This window comes from Cavia porcellus, unplaced genomic scaffold (genome assembly GCF_034190915.1).
Source record: "Cavia porcellus strain 051 isolate PalLab524CR breed Dunkin Hartley unplaced genomic scaffold, mCavPor4.1 scaffold_8, whole genome shotgun sequence".
NCBI classification, from domain to species: Eukaryota; Metazoa; Chordata; class Mammalia; order Rodentia; family Caviidae; genus Cavia; species Cavia porcellus.
The window spans coordinates 51,451,005-51,463,549 of NW_026947491.1; the positions used below are offsets into that span (position 1 = coordinate 51,451,005).

Below are 12,545 nucleotides of genomic sequence, written 5' to 3' on the forward strand. Positions count from 1 at the left end.
TGCTCTTCCACTGTTTTTCAATTCAGTAAATGACACCATCATCCCCTGGTCTGGGAGAGCATATTGACACATTTCATTCATTCTTGCTCATTAATTCATCAGCAAATCCTGTCAGTGCTATATTTAAAATACATTATGCAGCAAGGACCTCTCACCACCCACCTGCTTCCACCTTGGTCCAAACCTGCACCTTCTTCTGCCTAGGTTACATCTCCCGTGGCCTGTGCCTGACGCTTTCCCACTAAAATCCACTTTTTTCCCACAAGTATATGTTTATTAACTTTAGTGGAATACAATGGCAGGTGGCTTGTAGGCAACTAACTTGTGAGTTTTGTTGTTTGCTTAGCTCCAGAATATTTGGCATTTTTCATAAACTGGTACATAAAAGAATAGAAAAATAGAAGATTGTCATATTGTCCTTTGTGTTTCTCTTTTAATAAGTCAGCATAGTAGTCTACTAGAAAACAATAAATGGCTTCAACTGTGGAAAGGAAAGTATCTGACTTTCCCTTTTGATGGCACCAAAAGAAAATTTTTCTTGTTTTTAACTCAACTTTGTAACAACCCCTGCAGCTGCTCTCAGTGACTGTGGTGTTTGTCTGGTTCCAGGTGCTGTCCATAAAGACCACTCTTTTCAGTGTTCTAACTGGGCATCTTCCGTCATTCAAATCACAGTTCTCCTCCTCTTTAGTTTCTTGTGTTTAAAGGTGGCCTCTCAAGGTTATTAGTTTTGCCTTTATTTTGAATCCTTTTTTTTTTTGCAGATGAAAAGAAATATCTTATTGAGATAGACTGAGGGCCAGGAAAAATAAGTGTGACTTCAAGGTCCTTTGCTTCATATTGCAGAATATAAGGGTATGTGTAAATGCTTACAAATCCAGGTGCTAAGAGTTTTGCAAGGACAGCAGTGCTTTTGCCATCTGTTACATTTGGATGTTTAATGATGTCAGTCTTCAGAGACAGCTTCCCAAGTGGAATCTGTCCAAGGGTTACATTTTCTACTGGTACAGAACAGGTATAGCAGCAACACATCCTTCAGCCACTGCACTTGACACATTTTGACCTCCCACTATGCTGAGCTTTTTGAAGAATTTCTTGAGATTCTAAGAAGGAGTTTTGAGGAAGATCTTCTAGATAGTTGGTGACTGTTTTGTTTCCACAAATTTTGAACTATTTTCTTCACTTGCTTTTTTTTTTCTTTTTTTTTTTTTATTTAAGAGGAAAAAGAGAAAAACACAAAACAAACCAAAGCGGCGTAAGGGTACACGCAATACAGAACTACAAAACAAAACAAAACAAAACAAAACAAAACAAAACAAAAAAACATAACAGTAAGAAATTACCTGCTAGTAGATTACACACTATCTTCTTGAAAATAGTTCCTCAAATCACAGTATCAAAGAACACAAGGTGGACATTCAAACAGGGAGACTGCAAACAGCTGTGTTCAATGTTCCAAAAACATTGATAAAGTCAGCTATTTAACACCCCCAAACACACTTGCTGTTATATCCGTTAGAGCGCTTTTTCTTTTTTTTTTCCCTCTCTTTTTTACAACAAAATTTACACATCTTGGATTTTATTACTCCTTAGTGCTTATTACTTTGTTTGGGGGGGGGGGGAAGAATACAGTCAAATATGGCAAAACAAAGCTGTCAGTCAGTACCAAGGATAGACATAGCACATGGTGTAGAACAGAGTACAAGTTTATCAACAATGGTTATCAACGTTGTCCCTTGTTTCCTTAAAAAGAATTGTCTATCTTATTAGATATTATAAAGTTGGACAAAACAGTAGAGAACAAGACCAATAAAACTTAGGCATTGTAAACATTACAGGACTTCCAAAGAAGACAATAGTCAAACCAGAATGGGTATCTTAGTGAATCTTATTGTCTTCAAAGTAGTTGCCTATGTCTTCAAACTTGATACTATCATATAGAATGGAACAGAGTCTAATCAGTCAAAACAAGATCGTGGGAGTACTACAGGACTTCAAAACAAGTTAATAGGAAATCGAAAAGAGTTACTATTTATATATCCTAATTTTTTTGAATTTTTTCTTTAATTAAGACAAACATAAGAAATGACTAAATAATTTTTTTTTGAAACAATAAGGGGGAGATTGAGATAAAACAGGACATAACAATATAACAATAGAGGTCACAGCATGACTGTTTCAACAACCTAGTACTTCACCACCTTATAACCTGACTTAATAGTAGTTACCATAGTGTCTTGTTCCTTGAAATATTTGGATAAAACTTCATATACTCTAGCTTCAAATATTTTCATATCAAGAAGCCCAGAATAAAGCCTTTCTAATTAATGAGTGAAAACTTTATAAGGCTTCAAGGCCACCTAATGGGGAATCATGATTACCACATATTTTTATATATTTGAATCATTATTTACATTAGGGAAACTATTCGGTATTCACACATGCGAGATTGATTTATTTCACTAATGAGTATGGTCTCAAGCTGCGCCCATTTATTGATAAATATCTCAATGTGATCCTTCTTTATAGCTGAATAATACTCCATTGTAGAGAAATACCACAACTTTTTTATCCATTCCTCAGTTGATGGGCACTTGGGTTGTTTCCAAGATCTGGCGATTACAAATTGTGCTGCTATAAACATAGGTGCACATATATCACTGTGGTATGATGCTTTCAGTTCTTCTGGGAATATGCCTAGAAGTGGAATAGCTGGAATAAATGGGATTTCCAGTCGTAACTTTTTGAGAAATCTCCAGACAGATCTCCACAAAGGCTGTACCAGTCTACACTCCCACCAGCAGTGCAGGAGAGTTCCTTTTTCCCCACAGCCTCTCCAGCATTTGTTGTCGGTTTTCTTGATCCTGGCCATTCTTTCAGGAGTGAGATGGTATCTCAGTGTGGTTTTAATTTGCATTTCTCTAATGACCAATGATGATGAGCATTTTTTCATGTATTTATTTGCCATTTGCATTTCTTCATCTGAGAATTGCATATTCATCTCAGATGCCCATTTTTGGATTGGATCTTTGAATTTCGGAGGTCTGAGTTTCTTTAATTCTTTATATGTTTTAGACAAGAGTCCCTTGTCTGAGAGAGAGTTCACTAAAATCTTTTCCCAGTTTGTGGGTTTTCTTTTCACTATGCTGGAGATTTCTTTTGACATGCAGAAACTTTTTAATAAGAAGTGGTCCCAGTTATTGATTCTGGGAAGTATTTCCCGTGCGGTTTGAGTCCTGTTCATGAATTCTTTACCTACTCCTATGTCTCCAAGGTTTCTACCTATTTTGTCTTCCAATAGATTTAGTGTTTCTGTTTTAATATTCAGATCTTTGACCCATTTAGATTTTAATTTAGTACATGGTGATAGACATGGGTCTAGCTTTAGTTTTCGGCAAATGGAGAGCCAGTTTTTCCAGCACCATTTATTAAAGAGACTGTCGTTCTTCCAGTGAACCTGCTTGGCTCCTTTATCAAAAATAAGGTGGTTGAGTGTGTTCGTAGTTGTGGTTGTATCTTCTAATCTATTCCACTGATCTTCAGCTCTGTTTTGATTCCAATACCATGTTGATTTTACTACTGTTGCTTTGTAGTATAACTTCAAGTCAGGGATTGTGATGCCTCCTGCTTTGTCTTTGCTGCTTAGAATTGCCTTTGCGATTCTAGGTCTCTTCTGGTTCCAGATGAAATTTAGGAGTGATTTCTCTAGATCTATGAGGTATGTTGATGGTATTTCTATTGGGATTGCATTGAATCTGTATAACAGTTTTGGGAGAATGGCCATTTTCACAATGTTTGTTCTTCCTATCCATGAGCAAGGGATGTCTTTCCATTTTCTGAGATCATCTTCAATTTCCTTTTTCAGTGTATTATAATTTTCACTGTATAAGTCTTTCACTTCTTTCGTAAGAGTAATTCCTAAATATTTCATTTTTTTGCTTGCTAATGTGAATAGTCCAGTTTCTCTTATTTCCCTCTCTGTAATTTTGTTGTTCGTGTATAGGAATGCTATTGATTTCTGAGTATTGATTTTGTATCCAGCCACATTACTGAATTTATTTATTGTATCTAAGAGTATTTCAATGGAGTTTAGGGGGTCTTCTATGTAGAGTATCATGTCATCTGCAAACAATGATAATTTAACTTCTTCTTTTCCTATCTTTACCCCTTTTATTTCTCTTTCTTGCCTAATTGCTCTGGCTAGTACTTCCAGTACTATATTAAATAGGAGTGGTGATAAAGGACATCCTTGTCTTGTACCCGATTTTAAAGTAAAGGCTTTCAATTTTTGGCCATTTAGTATGATGCTGGCTGTTGGTTTGTCATAAATGGCCTTTATTATATTGAGGTAAAGACCATTTATTCCAATTTTCTGTAAAGTTCTTATCATGAATAAGTGTTGGACCTTATCGAAGGCTTTTTCTGCATCTATAGAGATGATCATGTGATTCTTATTTTTGGCTTTATTGATATGGTGGATTACATTTATTGATTTGCGTATGTTGAACCATCCTTGCATTCCTGGGATGAATCCCACTTGGTCATGGTGTATAATCTTCTTGATGATTTGCTGCATCCTATTTGCCAATATTTTATTGAGGATTTTTGCATCTGTGTTCATTAGGGAGATCGGTCTATAGTTCTCTTTTATAGTTGGGTCTTTCTCAGGTTTTGGTACTAGAGTAATATTTGCTTCCAGGAATGACTTAGGAAGGATTGCTTCCCTTTCAATTTCATTGAATAGTTTGAGGAGTGTCGGCATTAGGTCTTCTTTATATTTCTTGTAGAATTCTGCAGTGAATCCATCTGGGCCTGGGCTCTTCTTGGTGGGCAAGGACCCAATTACATTTTCAATTTCATTAGCAGAGATTGGGTTATTCAGCAGTTTTATATCCTCTTGATCTAGCTTTGGTACTTCATATGCTTCTAAGAATCTATTTCTTCTGTGTTATCAAACTTTTGAGAGTAGAGGTTTTCGAAATAGGTGTTGATGATCCTCTGTATTTCTATTGGGTCTGTAGTGATTTCTCCTTTTTCATTTCTTATTGCATGAATTTGAGCTTTTTCTTTCCTTTTTTAAATAAGGTTGGCTAGGGGCTTATCGATTTTATTTATTCTTTCAAAGAACCAACTCTTTGATTCGTTGATTCTTTGGATTGTTTTCTTAGTCTCTATTGCATTGATTTCTGCTCTGATTTTTATAATTTCCTCTCTTCTTTTGGCTTTGGGCTTGACTTGCTCTTCTTTTTCTAGCTGTTTGAGGTGTAGCATCAAGTTATTTATTTGTATTCGTTCTGTTTTCCTGATGTGGGAACTCAGTGCAATAAATTTTCCTCTCAGAACGGCTTTCATTGCATCCCACAGATTCCGGTAAGTTGTATCTGCATTTTCATTTTCTTTTAGGTATTGTTTAATTTCTTCTTTAATTTCTTCTGTGACCCACTGATTACTCAAGAGTGTGTTATTTAGTTTCCATGTGTGTGCGGAATTTTTGCAGTATCCTTTGTCATTAATTTCTAATTTCAGAGCGCTATGATCCGATAATATGCAAGGGATGATTTCAACTCTTTTGCATTTGCTTAAATATGTTCTGTGAGCTAATATATGGTCTATTTTAGAAAATGATCCATGTACTGCTGAGAAGAATGTGTATTCTGATGTTGTTGGGTGGAACATTCTGTATATGTCTATCAAACCCATTTGTTCACAGGTGTGATTCAGTTCTGTTATTTCTTTGCTCATTTTCTGTCTGGTTGATCTGTCCCTTGGTGTCAGTGGTGTATTAAGGTCTCCTGTTACAATTGTGTTACTGATAATTTGAGTTTTCATTTCTGTTAATAATTGTTTTATATAACTGGGTGCTCTGGAATTTGGTGCGTATATATTTAAGATAGTTATCTCTTCCTCTTGGAGTTTTCCCCTTACGAGTATGTAGTGACCTTCTTTGTCCTTTATGGTCATTGTTGGTTTAAAGTTCACGTTGTCTGCAAACAGAATGGCTACTCCTGCCTTTTTTTGGATTCCTGCTGCATGAAGAATTGTTTTCCATCCTTTGACTTTCAGTCTGTGAGTATCTTTCTGGGTTAGATGGGTTTCCTGTAAACAGCATATGGTTGGATTTTGTTTCTTGATCCATTCTGCTAGTCTGTTTCTTTTGATTGGTGCATTGAGACCATTTACATTAATGGTTATTACTGTTAAATGCTGGTTAATTGTAGGAATGTTATCTCTCTGCTGTTGCATCTTTATCTTTCGGTTCTGTTTAATTATTTGCTTTGCTTAGTGGTTTTTTCCTTTGTGTATCTAAACTGTGTTTCAATATTTTTTGCAGGGTTGGTTTGGTGTTCATGAAGTTCTTCAGCTGTTCTTTGTCATGGAAGTATCGTATTGCACCATCTATTTTGAATGATAGTTTTGCAGGATATATCAGTCTTGGTTGGAAATCATTTTGCTTTAGGATCTGGAATACTTCACTCCATGCTCTTCTTGACTTTATCGTTTGTGCTGAGAAGTCTGCTGTGATTCTGATAGGTTTTCCTTTATAAGTGATTTGTCTTTTCTCTCTGACAGCTTTTAATAATCTATTCTTGTGTTGGATTTCTGGGATGGTGATTATTATATGTCTGGGTGTAGTTTTATTTTGGTTATGACTGTTTGGAGTTCTATATGCTTCACTGATCCTGATGTCAGTTTCTGATCTCATGCTTGGGAAATTTTCAGCTATTACTTCTCTAAATATCCTCCTGACATCCTTCATGTTGTCTCCCTCTCTTTCATTAATCCCTATCATTCTTATGTTATTCTTCTTTGCATCGTCTTGCAGTTGTTGAATTGTTGTTTCCTGGTTCCTTGTTATTTTCAAAAGATCTTTCCTTTCCTGTTCACTAGCTGCAATCCTGTCTTCAAGGTCTGAAATTCTATCTTCACTTTCATTAAGGCGGTTTTTACAACTTTCAGTGGAGTTTTTTATTTCCTGTATATCTCTGTGCATCTGCATTATGTATTCTGTTTGTTTCTTATATTGCTCGTCTAGGGATTCTATCTTTTTGTTTAGTTCCTCCAATTTTTTATCTGTGTTTTCTTTAGATATATTTAGAATCTCTTTCATTTCTTTTATCATTTCTTCTTTTATCTGGGAGATTATTTCGAGTTTGAATTTCTTTAAAGCTTCCTGGAGTTGCTTGTCAATTTCAGTGGCTATTGTGTCCGATATATGAGGTGTATGGGATATATTTTCTTCTATATACATCGCTCCTAGGGTTTCTTGAGATGGGCTGGAGGTTTGAGGTTGTAATTTGGTCTTTCGTTTTGTCATTTTCCTATATTTCTGTGTTTCAAGTGTTATTTGAAAGCTTCCTCAGGATCTGTTGAAAATCCCCTTCTATGTTTGGAGCTACTGAGACTCTGGCGCCGCGCTACCCCAAGCCATTAGGCCTACAGAACCAGTGGCCCTCCTCTGCCTGCTCAGAACTCCGCAGTTCCAGACAAGCTGGGCCTCAGGGACACTGTGCGCCCACTTGCCCCTTGGAAGCTCCACAGTTCTTCAATCGCAGCCGGGTTAGGGTACTCACCACAGGCCGCAGTGTTTCAGGAACCTGTGGACCCTCCCTAGTTGCAGAGATATCCACAGTCCTCCAGACACATGGAGAGGCCGATGCAGGCACCCCAAATCTGCCCAGTTCCTCCTCTGCAGACCAATGGCCAGGCGCGGCAGCTAAACAGGCTGGGCTAGGCTGGTAGTGTGGGCCAGCCCACCCATCGGGAGCTCAGCAGGTCTCCAAATGAAGCCGGGAATGGGGAGGCTGATGTGGAAGCCTCAAACCCACCTCTCTCCTTCACTGCACCTGGAAGCCTGAGGGAACTCCAGCAGTCTGGGCGCAGATATCCAGAGTCCTCCAGACACGCAGAGAGGCCAGTGAGGGCACCCCAGATCTGCCCAGCTCCTCCTCTGCAGACCTATGGCCAGGCGCGGCAGCTAAACAGGCTGGGCTAGGCTGGTAGTGTGGGCCAGCCCACCTATCGGGAGCTCAGCAGGTCTCCAAGTGAAGCCGGGAATGGGGAGGCTGATGTGGAAGCCTCAAACCCACCTCTCTCCTTCACTGCACCTGGAAGCCTGAGGGAACTCCAGCAGTCTGGGTGCAGATATCCAGAGTCCTCCAGACACGCAGAGAGGCCAGTGAGGGCACCCCAGATCTGCCCAGCTCCTCCTCTGCAGACCTATGGCCAGGCGTGGCAGCTAAACAGGCTGGGCTAGGCTGGTAGTGTGGGCCAGCCCACCTATCGGGAGCTCAGCAGGTCTCCAAGTGAAGCCGGGAATGGGGAGGCTGATGTGGAAGCCTCAAACCCACCTCTCTCCTTCACTGCACCTGGAAGCCTGAGGGAACTCCAGCAGTCTGGGCGCAGATATCCAGAGTCCTCCAGACACGCAGAGAGGCCAGTGAGGGCACCCCAGATCTGCCCAGCTCCTCTTCTGCAGACCTATCTTTCTTCACTTGCTTTAAGAAATATAAATGGACTGACAGACATTCTTTTTACAAGTCACATTTCAAGATCCATTTCATCTCTTTCACTGTGTGGTCTGTTTTCCATGGTGCCCAAGCAGTCCTTTGTGTTGCAATCTTGAGTATTGATTTTTATCATTTGTCTGTGGAACTGGCACCTGCACACCCGCCGGGGCACGTGCCTCCATGCATCTTGCACTCTGCCTTGGCCCAGTGAGCGCCGGACAGCCCACTGAAGTCTATTTTATACATTGTAATCAGAGTATAAATTAAAAATATTCGATCTTGTCATGTGCATGTTTTGCTTATTTTTTTTCTGCAGCTAAATGTAAGGTTTCTGTATCTCAGAAACAGAAAAAATACTGGGCATATAGTTAATATTTAATATGTACTTGCTCAGTAAAAGAAAGAGTAGAAGAATCAGACAAGATGTCCTTATGCTCAGTACATTAAATACCTGTGACCAGATTCTTCCTATTAAAAAAAGAAGGCCATTTTAGTTTTTAGTTTCATGGTGAGTAGGTACGCCATTTCTTTCCTGCTTGCTGAAAAGAATTCTGGTTGTCCGCTTTGTTTCTTTTCTCCTAAGCAAGAAGGACGTCTGCATTGAAGAGAAGGAAGTAGATTTAGGTAATAAGCGAAAGTGGGGGATGGAGGAAGGAGAGAGAGGAGGGAAGGTAAATGGAGAAGGAGAGGGAGAAAAGTGGGAGAGCATTAGAGATAGAGAAGACAAGAAAAAACTACAGGAGCAGTATGCTTGAGAGAGTTTTGGAGATAGACACTTAAGAGATCACACATTAGCAAAAATACTTCTCATATATATATCTAGTACAGTTTCATCACAGTGAAATTATCTGATTTAAACATTTTTTATTAATACAGGGTCTTGCAATATAGTCTAGGCTGGCAATGAACCTGAGATCCTTTTGCCTCTGCCTCTACGTTGCTGGGATTATTGCATTCCTGGCTCGATCTAAACATTTTAAAGGCACAAATATTTTTAAAGAAAGTCATATCATTTAGAGTCTTTTATTTTCTCCTTCAGAAACAGAAGAAGGTGACGATCTGTTGTCAATATTTTTATGTATTCTAACTGAGGAAACAACACTTTGTAGAATGTAAGTAGTTGTACAAGTTGGTAAATACCCTCTCTGTCCAGCTCCAGGCAGTATCAGGACGCTGTGCGGAAACCACAGAAAACGTGACAATGCTAGGTTTTGAGTCATCTCTGAGAGCCCTGGGAATAGAACTGGGGACCAAGACAGAGGGCTGTGGATCCAGGTTTCGAGGATGCAACAAGGGCTGTAAATACCCTTATCTCACAAGTCTCAGGAGCATCCAGACATTTGCCAGACTACACTCTTCTGATCTGCTTTCAGCTGACTTTCACATTCTCAGGGTTAATCTTGTCAGGCTTGATGATCAACAAGGTTGCAGTGAGTATTCATAGAAATTGGTACAGAAGTTAATGTCCACATCCACATGAAACACAGGCAGAAATGAAGACACTGACAATTACCAATCTTGACAGAAGGGACAGAGGCCTAAACTCTACAAGGAAATGTTTGCAGCCCTCATCAGCATGGTGCTGCATATTGTAGATAATACAACCATTTAAAAATCACAGGATCTAAGCATTATGGAAATGACAATGACAACTTAAGGACAACGATTGTCACTGTGGGAACATGCTGAGAAACATGTCCGGCTTTTCTGCTGCATTAGGAAATGCCCAAGTTCTTGGATTAGCCAATTTCTCCTTTAAGTCTATAAGATATAGATCTCAAAATTCGTTCCAAATCTTCTCAGTTCCTGGATATTTACAGTCAATTACTGGTTAAGTGGAAAAATGAAAGGGAAACCGGGAAAGCAAATGAGTTCCTGATTTTTACAAATACTGTTTACTCTTTCCTATATTTTCTGAAGAAAAATATTGATATGGGGCACACAATACAACCCAGAGAATGAGCTCTATTATAGAGACAGAAAAGAGGAGATAAGCTCACTGTATACAAAGTGAAACAAATATTCAAAATCTGCCCATGAGGAAATCCCAGCTTTCTGGTTTGTTTTGGTTTTGGAGGTCAGCTGTGGTGACAGGAGACCAGATTATTTGCTCTTTTGGTGTTCCCTATGTGGCCTGCATTACCAGTGCATCCCAGACTCAATCCAAAACAAGATGACTGCTTTACATAGTCTTTTCAGGCCCACTTCTAACTAGATTTGAGCTTCTACAAGAAAAGTAATCTCTGCCTTTACTTTAGGTTTTGCATGGATATGTTTAGGAGGGCGCTGTGATCCGGATGCTTGATTCTCTCAAAATTCAATAGCTGAAACCCCAGTCACCAGCGTGATGGTGTTAGATGGGGCCTCTGGGAGGTGATTTGATCTTGGGCCACTCACTATGAATGGAGTCAGTGTCTTTATTTATTTTTTTTAAAATTTTTATTTAAAAAGGGTAGAAATAATATAGAGTTAAAAAAACAACAGTAAGAAATCAACACTAGTTAATATATTACACATTGTTATCTCAGAAGTAGTTGCTCAAGCCAGTTGGTGCCTTTGTAAAAGGCCCCAGAGAGCACCTGACAACTCTGGTCAGGCATTGAAGCTGCCAGTCCTTTGACCACCGACTCCACAGCCTTTAGAACTGTGAGAAACAAATTATCTTTGCTTATAGGCTACTCAACTGATGGTATTTTGTTACAGTAGCCTGAACAGATGAAGACAGAGGATGTTATCAAAATTGTAGGGAATATAATCAAAAAAGAAATTAGTTTGAAATGCCAAATATTTATTCATATGAAGAAAAGACCTTTAAGAAATTATTATGGTCAACAACAATTGTACTATTGTACAATTGTAACTATTGTACATCTATATGCTTTTTCATTTCACGTTGACAGTAACTCTATGAGGCAGATATTGCTATCTTTTTTTAAGGCTGAGGAAACTGAGGCTTGGACAGATTTAGATCTCTTGTTTATGGCTACAAAACTAGTGGGCAATGAAGAGGAAACTTCAACCTAGTTCTTCTGAGATAAAATTGTTTATATTTTTGATACTTTGTGTTTTCTTGGTTTAAGACAGAATGTATTATTGGAAAATTCATGCTTAAATATTATTTTATTTCATCATTTTGTTTTATCCAAAGGATGAAGGAGCTTTAATCTTGTAGGGCAAATGTGGAGAGGTGTTTGTAACTAAAAATTAAAAATCAAACAAATCTGAAGGTAAGATTCTGAGTTTTGACCATTAATTAGAATGTAAAAATAATAGCCTGGTTTGGTCAAAATTTAGTGGGAAAAATTCTGAGCTATGTGTTAGGTTGGAAGGCATTTGTTTGCAAGTAATAGCACAGAAAAACCTGGCCACGATGACTTGACCAAGTAGGGATTTATATATTTTTTTCATAAGGAGAAGTCCAGAGATGGGTATCTTGGGTTGGAGTTAGTGCAAAGGGTAGCAGAGTCCTGCTTTTTCTATCTTAGCCACTCTTAGCCTTGGGCTTTTGTCTTCAGGTTTGTTGTCATTTTAAAATTTTTGTTGCACTACAGATTGTTGCAGGAACAGTATAGCTATGGTGCTGAACCTTCAACAAGAAGATTTTAATTATCCCATGGCCCTTCTCTTAGGAAGATTACGCCATAGTCCCATGACTCATGGGTGCTTATCTTGGGGTTGTTTGTCTAGCTACTAATTGGTTTTCCTTTACCTCTGTGTCCCTTGAGAAGAACATTAGGTGTCTGTAGCACTTCTGGCCGAGATTGGCAGGACACCTGTGATCACACAATGGTGAGGTTGCCTACCGTCCTATTTTGTGCCCCTGTTTTCCATAGCCTTAAGTTCAAAGCATCAGTTGCAAAAGAAGTCTATTGAAGTTGCTTGCTACAGGACTGCTTATGCTAAAAAGAGAGCTGGGGTCATGGAAATAAAGCCAAGTGACAGGTTGGCTGGGGCTCTTCCTATGAGTCATGTGTGGCATCTTGATTCAAAATGATCACCATAGGCCAGGGGTTTAGCTCAGTGGCCTAAGTGCCTACT

At 38.8% G+C, this 12,545-nt stretch overlaps 1 pseudogene; it reads right to left on the reverse strand.

The window, feature by feature from the left end:
- Window positions 1-305: 305 nt before the first annotated feature.
- On the reverse strand, window positions 306-12,150 carry LOC100713863 (tRNA-uridine aminocarboxypropyltransferase 1-like; annotated as a pseudogene).
- Window positions 12,151-12,545: the final 395 nt, after the last annotated feature.